The sequence below is a fragment of the Ixodes scapularis genome, unplaced genomic scaffold (genome assembly GCF_016920785.2).
Source record: "Ixodes scapularis isolate PalLabHiFi unplaced genomic scaffold, ASM1692078v2 PGA_scaffold0__279_contigs__length_252992795, whole genome shotgun sequence".
Taxonomy (NCBI): domain Eukaryota; kingdom Metazoa; phylum Arthropoda; class Arachnida; order Ixodida; family Ixodidae; genus Ixodes; species Ixodes scapularis.
The window spans coordinates 149,298,897-149,317,122 of record NW_024609835.1 but is presented as its reverse complement, the minus strand read 5'-3'; the positions used below and the strand labels follow the sequence as shown (position 1 = coordinate 149,317,122).

The 18,226-nt window shown below is 49.3% G+C and overlaps 1 protein-coding gene across 1 annotated transcript in view; it reads left to right on the top strand.

The window, feature by feature from the left end:
- Positions 1–18,226, top strand: part of LOC120848850 (neprilysin-1-like) — a 53,403-nt gene that overhangs the window by 22,672 nt on the left and 12,505 nt on the right. The gene's annotated exons all lie outside the window — the stretch shown is intronic.

The following is an 18,226-nucleotide window of genomic DNA, read 5'->3' as shown; positions in this document are numbered from 1 at the left end:
AGGCCAAGCTTCACAGAGTCATTCTTGTGTTCGGCCCACGCTCTATCATACCCTTATTTGTTCTCAAATTCATCATAGTTTGATGCAGAGCTTCAGCCGCTTGCATAGTTCCGATTGCATTGTATCTAGGACTCTGAAGAACCCTGACAAGTTGTTCACATGGGCCGAAAGGTTCCTTTGACATGGTCAGTCCGAAAAGTGTTTCAAACTTGTTGGGCAGTTTTTCGTACCCTCTCACGATTGCTCTTCGATCATCTTTATTGAATCATGGCGTTGCAAAAGATCGTAGACCATAACTTGAACCCCCTCGTAGTTCTGCAGAAATCGGTTTTCGGAATTCACTCGCACTGTCCACCTCGCTGGACAGAGTGGCAGAAGATTAATTGCCTTGACGGACGTTTCCTGTGACGCGTCCACGAATGAAGGGAGGACTATTCCTATGCATGTGTTCTACCGTTTTGAGGACGCTGGAATGATGTTGGACACAAAAATTTACAGTAAACGCTTCTGCGACTTTTCTGCTGCTTCCCTCGAACCTCCGGCAGAGCCAAAATTAAAAAAAAAAGTCTGACACAATGCACGTAAACGAATTTCAACTGAATGTCGGTTATCTTCTTCTGAAAACCAGAGAAACGCCCACGCATCTTTCCTGCACCATCAAAGCAGTGTCCCTAGCAAACTAATCACGTCCAGCACTAGACGAGCAAGCATATCCTTGACTTCTATGAACAGCGTGTTAGCCTTAGAGTCTGGAACTCTTCCTTGATCTTCAGCAACACATTTTCGACCCAACGCAACCATAGACTAAACTGCTCGTCTCCGGCAACCATACTTCGGAAAACCTCACTCATGAGGGCCCTCACTCACCCTCACACACCCTCATCTCCACAGGTGAGGTGAGGGTGAGTGAGTTTCTGAACCAGGAAAATTCATGAGTGTGAGGGTGAGTGAGGGCCGTGAAAGCTGTGAGGACCGTGAGCGCGTGAGGGGTGTGAGGGCTGTGAGTGCGTGAGGGGCGTGAGGGCGGTGAGCGTCGTGAGGGCCATGAGTGCGTGAGGGGTATGAGGGCCGTGAGGGCGGTGAGTGCGTAAGGGGTGTGAGGGTGATGAGTGCGTGAGAGGCGTGAGGGCGGTGAGTGTGTGAACGGCATGAGTGCGTGAGGGGTGTGAGGGCCGTGAGGACGGTGAGTGCGTGAGGGGTGTGAGGGCCATGAGTGCGTGAGGGTCGTGAGGGCGGTGAATGCGTAAGGACAGACGAAGCAACTTTCTCAGCATTTTTGGTGTTGCTGGCGGGTTGTTACATGGCTTTCCCTAGATCGACACGAATTGCTGCGATCGGGTCCGGATCAAAACAAGCGAGCAACTCGGAGCAATCCGAAGACGTTTGAAGCGATTGCATCCAATCAGGGACGCGATATTTTCACGTGATACCTCGTGCCGGTGATGATGACAACAAAAGACTTGGTTCTGGTTTGATATTGATCGTTTTTGGAAATCAAATATTTCAGAAAGACGCCTTAGTATTCCCAACGAGATTTAAATGCATAAAAACACGTTTATAGCGCGTAATTGTGTGTCTAAATAGTCCGAAAAAAAATTCATAATGATAAAGCCAAGTTGCAGCAATTGGTTACTGCGTGTGAACGCGGGCGGCCTATGTTGCTGGTGTTGCGAAATCAAGTTTCTGGGCGAAATTGCCCCATCTGAAGCGGGCCTGAGTGGCTTGAGGGCCATGAGTGCGTGAGGGGCGTGAGGGGAATGAGTGCGTGAGGGCCATGGGGGCGGTGAGTGCGTAAGGGGCGTGAGGGCTATGAGTGCGTGAAAGCCGTGAGGGGGTGAGGGACGTGAGGGCCATGAGGGCGGTGAGGGCGGCGAGTGGCGTGAGGGCCATGAGTGCGTGAGGGGTGTGAGGGGTATAAGTGCGTGAGGGCCGTGAGGGCGGTGAGGGGCGTGAGGGCCATGAGTGAGTGAGGGCGGTAAGAGGCGTGAGGGCTACGATGAGTGCGTGAGGGGCATGAGGGGTATGAGTGCGTGAAGGCTGTGAGGGCGGTGAGGGCCATGAGTGCGTGAGAGCCTTGAGAGTGGTGAGTGCGTGTGGGGCGTGAGGGCCATGAGGTTCAGTCAGGGTGAATGTAGGGCTGAAGGTGAGCGTGACTGTGAGGATGAGGGTGAGTGAAGGGTTGAAGGTGAGTGTGGTTTTGAGGGTGAGGGTGAGTGAAGGGCTTATGTGAGTGTCGCTGTGAGGGTGAGGGTGTGTGAGGGCAACCTAAAATGCCGACCTCTGCCGGGAACATCATCGGTGATGTTGCCGGTCCCGTCGGCGATGATTCCAGAAAAAAGGTCCCTTTTCACCTCTTCTACATTGTGGTGTTGTAGTGTGGGAGCCATGATTTTGATTATTTCATTTTAGATGTCACTGCTCAGCTACCTGTCTCTTCGAGTTAACCAGGTCTCAAGAGCAGGCACATCCTGGGAGCGTTCCTTAATAAATCAACTAGGTTGCCGTCCTGTACAGTGTGCCCAAGCAGAGCCTGACTTGTGCGGAAGAGGTTCCGAATAGACCTCACAATGACGCAAAAAGCGTCCCTGGACTCTTGGTGCTGCTTCATAGAATTCCTTGAAAGGAGCTCAACAGCACGTGCACCTTTTGTTTTCTGAAGTTGATACTGCACGGCTTCGAGGTGATACGTGCTATTTTCATGCCAGAGAAACTTCTCAAGCGCGTTCTTCCTGTTTGAGAACCCAATATGTATAAAGCTGAGCTCTAAGCCCGGGATAGTGACCTCTCTTTTCTTAAACGGAATACTGCATTCGTGACAAAGAGCGACATACCGATCAGTGACGTAGTGTAGCCAATGAAACATTTGAAACTATGCATGCTGCAGGACCTGTTACCTTTGCTCTTTTTGAACCGTTAGTTTTTTGCTGGCACAAATTTGCCGGCGGCTGCAGTATCTTTCCCATGATGGCGTTGCTCATCCGGCAAACATAATGTTGAAGGATCCTCCACGCGTTCAAGATCATCCAAAGCGTCAGTGAAGTCAGGGTTAGGAGAAGGTCTGTCGGTGTTGTCTGAATTTATAAACAAGAAACAATTTGATCAAAATATGAATAAGCAATTCTTGCTACAGGCAGACGCGTCACTAAGATGTTTTAAAGAGAGCATATGACGATCTGATGTTGTTTTAGTTTTCTTATGAATGACTGCCCGGCATGCGCGCAGAAGCGCGTTTATCGCTCATGAGCTGCTACCACATTCAAAGACAGTTTGATCATAATTATCTTGAATTGGAAAATCCACAACTTTCTCAAAATTAATGAGGAACGAAGGAAGCTTCTATAATACAACATCCGAAGAAGTGCTCAACCTGCGCGACATAATTCGCAGAAAACTCTTTTAGCGCATTCCTCAGCTCGTCGCAGCATTTTCGCCAAAGTGCACTTATCTTGAGCCTTACCGACGGTTGGCTTCTTTGAGAAATCACTGTATAGGGCTGGGCAAGCATTTGGAGTCCTGCAGTTGATATCGGGAGCTTTTCGCTATCTAATGAGGCAATTTTCCATAGTGGTCCGAAATCTTCTGAAAAAGTACAAAACAAGATTATTCAGTTGCACGTAATAAAAAAAATGCTTTGAAAATTAAGTATCATATCAAAAGCTTAAAATACTACATTCCCAACTTCTTTTCTTAGACCCCGGATATGATATTGATGCAGTAGGAGAGAGGGGGTTAATACTGGGGTTGGCGGAAAATATTGGCCACACATATTTCTCACTTATCGAACTAGGTATTGCCGCCTGTCCTGCACAGTTTCTCATCAAAGGGACAACATGTAGGTACACACAACTCACTCGATCTCTAAAAAAAAAAAAAAGAATCCATATTAATTTCAAAACTGTGTTATAATGTTTTGACTTGAGAGATTTTAAAGTGAAATAACTTTAAAAATATACTCTTCATCAGCACAACATCTTACTCGCATATTCGTTGGTATATTGGAGTTGCGCGATAGCCGTTTTTGCTCGTGGCTTTTCTCGTGAGGGTGTAATGCCAACCACCAACAGGATGGTAATATGATGGGAGAGATAATAGGAAGTTTTAGCCGGCCGTTCCGATAACCCTGCGGCTCTTTTCCTCGTCGTTATGCGGTGTCAATTTCAGAGCAGAAAGGGGGTCGGCTAAAACTCCCCAATGCTTCTGTAGCGCGTTCGATGTTGCAGACGGAAGAGATGGTGCGACCGACTCCGAGCTTAGGTGAAAACGTTCTGTTTATTCTCTCGTGCCACCGGGCTCGTATCGACGAGTAACGTCGTCGTCTTTTATCTGCTGCTTGGTAGGCCGGTGGACCGCCACAGAGCTCCCCCCCTAGAGCCGTCGCCTGCAGCTATGCAGGCTGTAGGGGGACGGAGCGATTGAGTGGTTGCGGCAGCAGCAAGTGAGTTGGGCTGTTGCCGTTGGCTAGTGATACGAGCCGGACGACGTGGCAGAGAGTGGTGCAGAAGACAGCCTGCGCAAACCACGCAGGGACTTGACGCTGAAGTCAGGCTTATTATAGAGCAATGCGGCAGCAGAGAAAGGGCACAGCGATGCGTTCGTGCTGTGCAGCCAATGTGGAGTGGGCTCCGTCGCAGCTCGGGCTCCAAGGGACATGGCGGTCAGCTGTGGGACCGATACAGCGTCATCCCTGGAGGTGACGCACCGAGCGGAGGGAAATGCATGACCAGCGATAAAGAGGCCCTGGTCGGTTAGCGAAGTGTCTTGTCAAGAACAGTATGGTCCGCCGTGACTTGCCATGCCCCAGCGTGGCGCGGTGCGGCACGCCCCACATGTTGTGGCAGCACGCGACCGTGCCAGGCCAGCACCACACCACGCAGATGGGCACGACTGCCGGGGTGACACCAGGGGCTGCGGCAGTGGTGGAAATGCCAAAGAACGTAGACTTGCCGTGCCGGCGGGGTGAGCGAGGTGGTCGCAGCCCGTTGCTGGGAGATGCCGGCGGCAGACGCGACGGGGCGGAGGCAGTGTCGGAGGATCCGGATGCGGGGGCCGAGGAAGATGTGTTCCCGCATAATCGTCCAAATCCCAAGCCGCTGCCGTGACCCGTGCCGCGGAGAACGTTCCCCTGGATGGCAGGTGCTCGGAGCCGATCATCACGTCCGGGTCACCATTTTGTAGCGCGCTCGATGTTGCAGACGGAATAGATGGTGCGACCGACTCCGAGCTTAGGTGAAAACGTTCTGTTTATTCTCTCGTGCCACCGGGCTCGTATCGACGAGTAACGTCGTCGTCTTTTATCTGCTGCTTGGTAGGCCGGTGGACCGCCACACTTCTTTAACAGAAGTAGTAGATTGCGACAGCACACAACGCGCGACGGCGTCTAAATGCGGCTCTTCAGACTTCCTAGCTTTTCAATTTAACGGATAACCTATTTCAGCTTCTCCGCTAGAGCTAGCGCTAGTACTGAAAGTAAAAAAAAAAAGTATAATTTTCAAGTTCGCCTAGACCACTTTACAATTTCTTTCTGCAAGTACGCATAATTAGGATTCCCGCTTTGTACACTTTCTCAGGCAGATTCACCTGACAGTAATATTGGTAAATAAAATAAAATAAACACATGTGCTCAGTGACTTTGAGGTGAGACGACTACCAAGCAAATTTTGAGCTTCTATTTTTCTAGTTAATAAAATAGTAAATTTTTTGCATGCGCAGTGCCTTCCTTGAGAAAAGGAACTAGCTAGCCCAAGATGCGTCCACCAGTGCACGTAAGATTAAGTCTATATGTTATTAATTTGTGGCCGGAAATACCACCGTGGGGTAATCTCAGACAGTGAAGTGTTTTGAAAAATTCATTTTATGGTATTGCTATGTATAAAATTTACTTATATAAACAAATATCTTCATGAAAAAAAAGTATTAACATAGACACGACACACTGATACCAGACTGTTGGCCAGTAACTCTGCGAATAGTTTGAGGAAAGCTTAATAAAGGATTATAGCCACAGAAAGAAAGTAAAACATAGGCCGATGTTTCCCCACTCTCCCCTACGCACTAATATGTTCATACGTGTATAATTGTGAAAATGTGTTCTAATATAGAATTGGATGTCGTTGAAAAAAATGAAACGCAGAGAAATCCAATGTTTCAACGCGACTGGAAAGTCCAATCACGTTAGAGGCCAAAATCTACCCTCTGACTTTGCTTTGCGTTACCGGAAGTCATAGCAATAACCATAGTCGCGCATGTTCAACTCATTTTTTAATATAAAAAAGAATCAAACGGGAGAATCTTTCGCCACTTAGAATAACTCGATTTTCATGATTTCGGCTAGGACTAATACTTCAAGTTTTCAGAGGACTCGGCTGCCTTTTACGTCGGTTTACCTTTTCGGGTATTATGCATCGTCAAAGAGAAAAAAAGAATGACGTTTGGTAATTTTGACCAATATAAATCCAAATGACGTGTTGCCACTTTTCCAGACCGTTGATTGCAATGTCTCTCATAAAGTAACTTCTTTCAAGAAAATTAAATTACAAGGCGCAGAAACTACTGCATATCGGAGCACACGCAATACATACAGCACCCATTTGGAAGAGGAGCGAGAAAAAAAAAACACTCACCAAATTCGTGCTCGCAAAGCTGCGAATAAATATGTAGAGACCAGGATCGGTGTGTTTGGATTCAGCGGTTGTCCTGCTGGATCAGCTCGATTAAGGCCAGGACAAGGGCTGTACTCCGAAGAGGAACGTCCTGCCGGAGAGACGGGTCTGCCGATTAAAAAGTGCTGTCTATTGATATTTCGTATACGGTCCTATGTTCAGTTCAGAGGGCACAAGTCAACACTTTACGCCATCCTTATTGAAGGGAAGGTTTCCCCCAAGGCCCTAGGTAGGATATCTGCATTATGGAAAGGGTAGCCAATGCCTGTAAATGTGGCCCTTCCAAAACATCAGGCTCCGCCTCTGTTTCGTCCCACATTGCACACACTCGAACATCACTCAGCGGCAAAGCTGCGATCACCTTCGTTGACTCGGAAAATGGTGACCTTGCCGAAGATAAAACATAATCTCTCGTCTTCACAAGCCGCCCAGTTTATTCAAAAATTTTGGGGGCCTTCTTTCGGTAAGAAACGCGAGCCGTCGGCTTCAGAATCCTTTAGTGAGGCCTTTCCAGTTGACATGGAGGCGATAGTCAGACGCTTCTGAGCGTAAGCTCCTCGGCGCCGTCTGCCACCACTCTTTCTCTCCAGCTACCTGGATTATCTGATACGCCGCAGTCTGTGGTTTCGACAAAGTCAAGACGAGCTGATGCCTTTCCGGTTTTTTGTCCAGGTAGTTAAAAGAGACCCCACAGCGCTGGCCAAAAGCTCCTCCAGCTCCTCAGCGTAATCTCCTGGGCGACGTCTGCCGCGAGGTGTCCACATCTGCGCTGCATTCAGGAATATGCTGTCTCCGGAGTATTTGGATCAGGAGCGCGGTCAATCAGCAGGCTTCCGTGAAGGCAAAACTACTGGAGGATAGGACGACATGAAACCTCGAGGAGCTGATGTACCGGACTGTCAGTGAAGACAGCAGTGAAAGACTCATACTGGTCCCAGTTTTGCCCATCGAGGTGACAGCATTATCTCGACATGCTTATGTCGTGAAAGTTATCGGTAATGCGGTAAGCAGAGGATTGGACGTTGATTTCCGTCAGTGTTCATATTAAGTGCCATCAAAATAAATCTCAAAAAGAACTTCAAGCGAGCACATCTTAGAATTGCTTTCAAAATGCCCCCGATGGGCGTGTGGCAGTGTTTTCTGGCTCCAGGATTCGCCTATTTTAGTACTCATTTAAAGCATATAAAAGTTCCTGTACATGGCTTGTACGTGCCGTCAAAGCCGTCCTCCTTGCTGGTAGTGGAAGCCTGCAGTTAATGCAATGGAAGCTGCAATGACTCGTTTACGCTCGCTTGCAACGCTTGTTTCTTGTTTGTAGAATTAGTACAGTAAAGGCTACGCTTCATGATTAGAGATGATGACCAAATCACGCCAATGCAACCTATGTATAGTTTCTGTTTTTTTTGTTTTGTTTTTTTTTTTGCATTTTTAGTTCACTCAGGGGCGCCCATCTAAACAAACTTACAGGAGACACATGTTTGCTTCTGGGAGCACTTCTATTATTATATCTGATAAAGAGAAAGCTACAACAGCTTGTCAAAGCTGCGCTCGTAAATTGTTCACCGAGGTAAGCCGACGGTCTAAACCCGAAAAATAAAATAGTTTTTCCATCCAAATCGGTTTTGACGTGTCGCCATCACGTTTAGCTGCCTCTTCATTAGTTATTTTATTCTCATTTATCACTATCTGCCAGTATTTTAGCCTGACTGAACCGGTTGCACCTACCTCGTGCTTCCAGATTCCACGATACACGAATAGCATTGATCACGCATCTTGACGCTAACGGCGCTAAGTAATACTGTCAATATCGTCAGCTTTTAACAGCCACCTTTTAATACTTTGGTTTGAAAAAGGGTGTCGAGATGAGAATAGGTATATACAGTGGTCTTTTCCAACCTTAATAACATCCCTTGATTTCTCAGATATTGAGCTATTGCCGCTTGCTAAGAGATAAATCCGACAACGAACAAACTTTATTGCCGTACCTGGATAGGGTAGTCCTCGACAAGTCAGAGCGTCAGCAGAAAAGGCTCTCTCGTGGCGGCGTTAGTGTTGGGAGAGGCTGTACCACCCAGTTTCCTTCCTGCGAAGTTTCAATTCATAGTTGAAAAGCCAAAACCCTTTGACTTTCGTGCGCACGGAAATCTCCCCTTATGTTGTGCTTCATGAAGTACAGTTTAGAAGCCTCCGCGTTAATTTTTTTGAAAAACAGAAGGTTCGTCCAATCGCAGCGAACAACGAAGGAATTTGCGCAAATAACAAAACAGAAAGGATGCCTTGCATTGACGTAACATTGTACTGCAAACAGGCGTCCTTCACACATGACAGAGTGACGTTGGGTGCGCAAATGTATTATGATTTGAAACGCCCGTTGAGGCAAGTGACAACATAGCTTCCACTGCATTAATGAGGCGCTTGGTACCAAGGTACACTGGTAAAGAACATCGTACGTCACGTGCAAGGCATATAAAGAATTAGATATAAAAAAATCAAAGCCACAATATGACAATCATGTAAGGGAAACGTCATGCTCATTTTCGCAGCGTACAGGGCATTGCGAAGTTTAATCTTTACCCACTCTTAGTAATTCGCTACAATTTCTCGGTTGTTAGCGGTTAATTTCTACGTAACCATCATCATCATAAAACTTTTATTTGAGCCCTGCTTTCTGGTTAGTGAACCCCCTTCCCTTTGTTGAAGTGAGCGCTTTGTTTTTTATAGTGCTATCATTGCCAAATATTTTATTCGTATTCCTTCCTTGTAAGTTGTGTTTTGTTAAAACATGTAGCGCTTGGCGAGAATAATAAAAGAAAACGTCTTCGGCAAAAAAAAAAAAAAAATCCGACGGTTGCAACGAGAGAGTGGATCATTCCAACCATTTACCTATTTACTGATTTTTTGCCTTAAAAGCATTTTCCCGATAGGATCTCAAAGTGAGGTCATAGAGACGAAACACAAATACTATAAAATCATGAACTCTTCTTGTGTATGCATGCAGATCGGGCAACTGTGAGCGATAGCAGCGCCATCCTCCAGTAGGCGGACGTGGAAGGACTCACTGTTCGCCATTCCGTTCTCTACCTCTTCGACTCTTGTACGCGGCCAGAGTCGGCCTTGTAAATAAACCCGTGTTATGCATACCTAACATTTGGCGACGAGGTCACAGACCAACAGTAAGCGACGGCGGCCGCATGAAGAAGCAAAAACAAGCGGCGAGACTCCACACGAGGCAACGAGGGCGAGCGGCTGCGGAACGGCGGCGGCAGCGGGCAGAACCAGATGGCTTCGGAAGCTAAGCCTAGCGTTTCGAACGTCTTCATGGGTCGACTGGGCCACATGGAAGAGTTTTCGCCGGACCACCCGGAATCCTGGCCTACGTACAAGGAACGCCTGGGGTACTACTTCGCGGCGAACGACGTGGTAGAGGAGCAGCAGCAGAGAGCAGTGCTGTGCAGCGTCTGCGGTCCGGCTACGTACGCTATCCTTCGCTTGCTGTGTTCGCCGGCGACGCCGGCAGAGACGCCGTACGCGGACATCGTTTCAAAGCTCACAAGCCACTTCACGCCAAGGCCTTCGGTAATCGTACAACGTTTCTCATTCCACAAACGAAGTCAGCAGCCTGGTGAAGACCTCGCGGAATTCGTCGCGGACTTGCGCCGACTCTCCGAGCACTGCGAGTTCGGCGTCTTCCTGGAAGACATGCTCCGCGATCGTCTCCTCTGCGGCGTTAGGGACAAAGGGCTGCAACGGCGTCTCCTGGCCGAGACTACGTTGGACTTCAAGAAAGCGTACGATAAGGCTGTCGCTGCCGAGTATGCCACGCGGCAAACGGAAAACATCAGAGGAGCGTTGCCTGCGGCGTCCGATTTACATTGGATGGATCAAGTGCCCAAGGGTGCCAAGCCGGGTGGAAAACAAGAACCCTCAAAAGAGCCAAAAGCGACAGGAACAAGGCGGTGTTTTCGCTGCAACGGCGACCACGACGCTACAAGCTGTGGATTCCGCAACGCAGAGCGTCATTTCTGCAAGCGAAAGGGGCACATCGTTCGAGCCTGCCGTCAAAAGCAACAGGCAAGGAGCAGGGCTAAGAGCGACAATAAACGCCCAGGCAAGTTGGGACGCTCAGGAGTGCACGGACTTTACCACATCGCCAGTGGACTGCCGGCTTTCATGGCAACGGTCACCGTGAACGGACAGGAGGTATCGATGGAAGTGGACTCTGGATCCGTCTGTTCCATTGTCAACCTGGGGATACTGAGCAAGCTGGGAATCTCGAGGAAGGCACTTCGACCGTGTTCCAGAGGAGTGCGGACCTACACACAACAGCCTGTCCGGATCGTGGGTGAAGTGGAAGTTCTTGTCAAGTACAACGGTGGAGAGTGCAAGCTACCTCTACTCGTCACAAAAGGGTCTGGAATCAGCATCCTAGGGAGAGACTGGTTTCAACCGTTATGCATATCCCTGGAAGGACTGCACTAGCTCAACGGAGCTCCAGTTTCCAAGAGTTCCAGCGGAGAAGGCCAGCCAGCGGTACGCAATGTGGTGACGAGTGTCAAAACTCTGCTGGAGGACTACCCAAATGTGTTCAAGCTTGGGTTAGGGAAGAGCACAGGTCCTCCGGTGCGGATTGAAGTGGAGGAGCAAGCCACACCCAAGTTTCACAAGTCGCGGCAAGTACCTTTCGCTCTTCTGCCGAAAGTAGACGAAGACATAGAGAAGTTAGTGGAGCAAGGGATTTATGTTCCGGTCAAGCATTCTCGTTGGGCGACGCCTATTGTTCCGATTCTAAAGAAGAATGGAAAGATGAGGATTTGCGGAGACTACAAGGGAACGCTCAACCCAGTCGTCAACTAGGAGACTTACCCACTGCCCACTCCAGAGCAACTGCTCGCAAGACTGGGAGGTTGCTCGGTGTTTTCCCGGCTTGACTTGGATCAAGCTTACCAACAGCTCTGTGTCGACGAGAACACCGCCATGCTGCAGACTGTGACAACACACAAGGGCCTGTTCAAGGTGACGCGATTGCAGTTTGGTGTGGCAGTGGCAGCAGCCATCTTCCAACGTTACATGGAAGGAGTAATAAACTGACTCGAAGGAGTTCAGTGTTTTCTGGATGACATCCTCGTTGCTGGAAGAACAGTCGCCGATCACGAAGAACGGTTGCGTAAGGTGCGGCAGCGCATCCAAGACGATGGGCTTCGTCTGAATGCCGACAAGTGTGCATTCAGGGACAAGGAAGTGACGTACCTGGGGTACCGTATCAACATGGACGGAGTAAGCCCTTTGGTTGAAAAAGTTGAAACGATCAAGCAAGCTCCGGAACCAGGGAACAAGAAGGAGCTACAGTCGTTCTTGGGAGCCTTAAATTTCTATGGCCGTTTCCTGAAAGGAGCTTCACATGTGTTGGAGCCACTTTACCGCCTCCTGGACAAGGACAAGGCATGGATTTGGACAAAGACTGAAGCAAAGGCGTACCAGAGTGCCAAGAGCCTGCTGGAATCATCAGCCGTCTTAGCACACTATGATGTGTTACGTCCAATAAGGCTGGCCTGTGACGCGTCTCCGTGCGGGCTGGGTGCTGTGCTGAGCCAAATGGGAGAAGACGACGTTGAAAGACCAGTGGCCTTTGCCTCGAGAACTTTGACAAAAGCAGAACGTAACTATGCGCAGATAGACCGGGAGGCTCTGGCTTTGCTATTTGGTGTTCGGAAATTCCACCAGTACGTTTTTGGTCGGAAGTTTCAACTCTTGACAGACCATAAGCCGTTTCTGGGCCTGTTGCATCAGGCCAAGCCTGTTCCTGCCGATTTGTCACCTCGGATGTTGCGCTGGAGTCTGCAACTTTCTGCATACAACTACGAACTGTTGTACGCACCTGGCTCCAAGCTGCCACATGCCGACGTTTTTGAGTCGTCTTCCGCTTCCTGTCAAGAATGAGCACGAGCCACCGTTGGGAGACATCTTGCTGCTGGAGGCAGCGCCGGAGGTTCCTCTAGATTCTACCAAGATCGCAGCATTAACACACACTGACCCGGTTCTGTCGCGTGTGCACCGCTGGATTTTGCAAGGCTGGCCTTCAGGGAAGCTGCCAGAGGAATTCCGCCCCTTTGTGGCCAGGAAGAACGAACTGTCCAGCTACAGAAACTGTGTGCTCTGGGGATCTCGTGTTGTGATTCCGGGTCCCGCACAGGCTCAAGTCCTTGACACCCTACACACCTCGCACCCTGGAGTAGTGCTGATGAAAGGTCTTGCAAGCAGCACAGTGTGGTGGCCGGGCATCGACAGTTTGGCAGTCGCGTCGAATGCAAGGTTCGACGCGACTGCCAAATGTGCCGAGAAACTCGACAAGCTCCCAGCAAGGCACCGGTGCACCCATGGGAGTTCACGAAGAACCCTTGGTCTTGTTTGCACATTGACTTTGCCGGTCCCTTCAAAGGGAAGGTTTTTCTGCTGGTCGTCGATTCGCATTCCAAGTGGTTGGAAGTTTCTTTGACTAAATCAATGTCGAGGAACTTCGAGCGATGTTTGCTCGCTTTGGCATTCCCGAAGTTTTAGTGTCGGACAATGGAACTGCGTTCACGTCAGAAGAGTTTGCTGAGTTTGCAACCCAGAATCAGATACGGCACATTACAGTCGCAACCTATCACCCGTCCTCCAATGGGCAGATTGAGGGGATGGTGCAGGAAACAGAACAAGTGCTACGCAAGTTGTCTCAAGGAGACTGGGCAACAAAGCTGTCCTGTTTCTTGTTGGGTCCCCCCCCCCCCCCCCCCCTCAGCACATCTTACCCAGTACAACTACGGGGAAGAGTCCGGCTGAACTTCTGATGGGGAGACGACTGCGATCTGCCATAGACCGTCTGCATCTCGATTTTCATCTGGATGGGTCATCTCTGGAGCGTTACTTCCGAGACGGTTCTCAACGAGTTCGGGAGTTCTGTCCCGGCGATGCGGTGTATGCGCGGAACTATCAAGGAAGCACCAAGTGGGTTCCCGGGTTCATCGCTTCAGTCACAGGACCCCTGTCGTACCGAGTTCGTCTGTCCGACGGTCGCGTTTGGCGAAGGCATGTTGATCAACTCCGCAACCGTGCCAGTCCAATAGACCTTGGTGGAGCTGCCAGTGACACTTGTGGTGACACGACCGATGGTGATCACTCCCCTGTGGTTGGCCAGGACCCACAACAGCCGGGGGTGAATGAAGATTCTCCAAGTCCAAGTCCACCCGCCAGCCCCACCACCTCCTTGCCTAGACCCGACTGTCCTAACCTGCCTGGAAGCCTTTCACAGGAGCAGAGCTCTCCCAGCTAACCTGCAACAACAGGAGCTTCTAGGTACCCTCAACGTGAGAGAAGACCCCCACGGCGTTACCAGGACTACGTTCCACAGGGTGGAAGGGATGTTGTGTATGCAGCAGATCGGGCAAGTGTGAGCGATAGCAGCGCCATCCTCCAGTAGGCGGACGCGGAAGGACTCACTGTTCGCCATTCCGTTCTCTACCTCTTCGACTCTTGTACGCGGCCAAATTCGGCCTTCTAAATAAACCCGTGTTATGCATACCTAACAACTCTCATTGCCCCTGCCCATTGGCACGCACACCGATTTTTTTTATCAACGCCGCGCAGCGATTGCAAGTGATAGCGCTAGACTTGGATAGTCACCGTAGAGGCAGATTATCACATACTCGTGGGCCACAGTTTTTAACTGTTTACGTCCTCATCTGGCTTACATAAATTAGTAATTACCTTTCTCGTGCACATCGGGTAGGTTCGAAACGCTTTGTAGCGTCTAAGAGTTTGTCATTGCGCAGCGGCTAAGTGCGGCTAAAGATGGCATTTCCATGCATCCACCGAAAAAGGACACAACCGAGTAAAAACGATGGATGCTTGTTATGTGAGATAAACAAGCTATATCACAATGATCTCCCGGAATAATAGCCTCTCAGTTACGAACTCAGAGAGCTCCCGACCACCTACCAAATTTCTCTATCCTGTCGGCTTTTCTTAATATTTCTCCTGAGTTTGTAAACATGTTTCACCTCATTCCTCAACACCCTCCGGGCTGGACGCCGCATGCGCGCAAAGCTTTCGCCATCGAAGGCGCCTTGTCGAATGTGGGAGCTCGTAGATTTTCGCCTCTTCTACGTACTCCCGAATCCCGGCTCAAGCTCACCCGTCCCCCCCCCTCCCCCACCCCCTATCCTTCTCCTAATGATGGCCTTTAAGCGCCGCGGTAGTCCCTCCTGCCTATGTTTTGTCCGTGGGTCTGAAGCACCACCTTCTGGATTTCCAGCTTCCACACAGGGGAAGCAGACACTCGCCGACCTCGTTTTGTCGGGCTCCATTAATATCTCTGTCCCATCTGTCCTCGCTCTGAACCTGTCGTCAGTCAGTCTTACAAGTCCTGCCTGCCATTTTTTTGTGTTTTTGACTTTTCAAGTAAGCCTCTCCGTCGCCCCGGTGCTTTTTGTGTTTGGCGGAGGTTAGGAGGGCGGTAGGTCAGCATGTATAGAAGCGTCATTTCACTCTAATTTTCATTTTCATCTTTATTTAACTTATTTCGGCTCAGGAGAGACGGGGTGCAGCAGATAGGCCGAAGGCCCTTGCCAGGTGAACTGCAAACACCCAAACTAGGAACAAAAAAAGAAAAAAGGGGATTGGGGGGGGGGGGGGGGCGTACAAGCACAGCCTGCCCCCCCTCATGCGGGGGACAAATCGAAGTGTTTAAACTATCTTCCCGGCTCCCCCATAGATTTTTTTTTTTTTTTTGGGGGGGGGGGGGGGGGGCGTGGGGCAGGTATGTGGCTTCTTACCCGCCATATTTGTTTGTTGTGTAACATGCATGTTTTGTTGTCTCTTGTTTTTTTTTGTGCTACAGATAGATGGTTATTTCTGATTTGTGTACCAGCCCCCTCAGACTCAACTAGGCATGTATAATGATGACACCTGTCTATAGTTGTGTGTGTGTGCCTTCAGCACAAGTAAATTGGTTTTGTGTAATGATGAGAACCAGAGTGGTGTTAGCTTTTCTCTGTAGACAATTGTATTGTTTTGTGCTTAGGCGTAGACTACGAGGGGGGGGGGCAGCGGAGATCATGCCCCCCCCCCCCCCCCTCTGGTGAGATCCAGGGGGGGAGAGCCCCACCCCGGGCCATGATCTTTACCGAGCATACCGAGACGCTGTTCACGTGCCATGTAACGAGCTTCTATAAGTGACATGTAAACAAAATAACGCCCACGTTGCCTTTATTGACAAATGAATGGGAAATGGAATGCCAGCGTGCTTTCGTTAGCTTCAATTTCCAGTTCTGGCGAGAAGGTAACGCGGCATTCATCACTTTTACGTCCGCTTGGTCTTTTTCCTTAGCAGCCTGCCATCTTGCGATTTCCCACAAAAAAGAAAAAAAAAGAAACGGAAGTTTATATAGAGGGCGCCTACTCCATTCGGAGCTGTTCAAAAAGTCCGTTCAGTAGCGACTCCGAAGGAGTCGCTGCTAAAGATATCAGATTTTTGCTCGCCAGCGCGTGCACCGTAATACCGGCGATGAATACAAAGCTGCGCTCGCACGGTGATTGACATTGACACACAGCGACAGACACATGGCGATATACATATACTGTAAAATGTACCCCCTAAAATAAGGTATTGCTAATTGCCGGTGTAAAAAAAAAATGCGCAGAAAAGCACCCCCCCCCCCCCCCCCCCCCCCCACCCGGGGAAAATGGAGTCTACGCCGCTGGTTTTGTGTATGAATGCTTTGTCGTTTTCCCACACTTGGATGCATCACGGTGATTGTGAGAAAAAGGTTAAGCTTCCTTAAAAAGCGAACGAGTTAGATCCTTCCAATAAAAAGTTGGCCCCAGCAGGAAATAGAAAGACGCACAGCGGTGGCGCAGCGGTGGCCAAGGGCGGGGGAGGCATAAAAATACCTTTTCGTGGGATTTTTGAGCGACTTTGAGGAGGAAAGTGCTGCAAAAGTTACTGCATCTTAGCCTCCCTTTGTCCATTTGAGAGGGTTCCCGAAAAGCGAGCAACGCCCTTCACGTCTGGTCATAGCGGGGCGCCGAAAGCTGAAATATTTTCCAGTCTGATTGCGGCTTGCGAATCCCTGAATGCGTCACCGGTGACGTCATATCACTAAAGAAAATATTCGTGTTTTGGCGCCCCACAAGTTCCGTATATAGGTTTACAAAAATAATTCCCCTGGCAGGACGACGCTCCTACTTCCTTAAAAAATATAAGTTTAGCTTAATTTTTAGCAAAACATGTGCTTTCTTGTGAGGCCTCTCAAAATATTACATCGCGAAGAAAATCAGAAATCAGCATTAAATTGGCGTTTCAATGATTTTCGGACTTCAACCAATTAACTGCGGAAATTAATCTGTATCACCTATGGAACGAACAGCAGAAAACCGTACTTTCTTAAAAGCGCTGGTTTTACTAAAAAAAAAAAAATAATGAAACAAATTGACGGTCGAAGGGCTTCTCAAAACTTCAAATGGCCTTTCGAGTGACGTACTCTGAGGGATCACATTATTTCCTCATGGGTTACCTCTTCAGAGACACCACCGGGTTCCTCCGCGATGGTCAAATTTAAAGGGTTAGCATCGTCAAAGGTCGGGGCGAGCGATCGACACAGAAGACGGTTCGGACGGAGCGGGACAGGCTTCTGTTGATTTCCGCCTATCCCCCAGCAACGCTGTCACTGTAATTACCGTTACCACCACATGCAACTGCAGATCGGGAAAACATTTTTTTTGTTGCAATTATTCAACGAAATAGCAGATTATCAGGACAAGGTGATGCGTTTTTGGTCACTTGAGCTTGGGTAAACACTATACAAAAATACAAACTGCCAATTATTTCAACATTAAAATCGTTGCACTACCCCATTGATTCCTCATACTGAATATTTTTGTTCGCGTTGCGCTCAATAACGAGAAGACCGATGCAGGCACATGATCTCACCACACCGCCGTGTTCTTACACACGATAAAGTCCGGCTGCTATGGCCACCGTCACCATGGCCACGAAGCGTTTTCTTTATGGGTGCACAAACGAGCCCAGGGTCCAAAGCCAGCACAAACTCACGCCATTTGCCGAATATCGTCTGCTAAAGCCAACACGCAATGCTAGCCAAAACCGGACGCGGCGGTCGACGCTGAGGGCAGGAGGCGGTCACCTGCCGAACCTTTGAGGGTTCCTGCGAGGCTTGGCGCAAGCTCGGGCTTAGATTATGCGAAGCGCGAGTTCGGCTGCTTCTTGCGCAGGTATTGCGGTGACGTCAGAACGCCGAGTTCTCATTAGCTCTGATTGGAAGAACTGGGGGAAGACCTCAATGCTAAATGCCTTGAGTCTACCCCCTATTCTTCCAACACACCAATCAGAGCTCGTCGTTTTGATGCCGTTGCCATCCCTGGGCAAGAAGCAGACAAACTTGCGCTTAGCATAACCCATTTTCCCGAGCCGAGCGGAGCGTGGTTTGATCGTGCTTAGTGCGGTCTGCTTGGAAGCTTAATTTGGAGTCCTATTACTTGCGTTGGCTGGTTCTCGTTGCTACGATAAATAG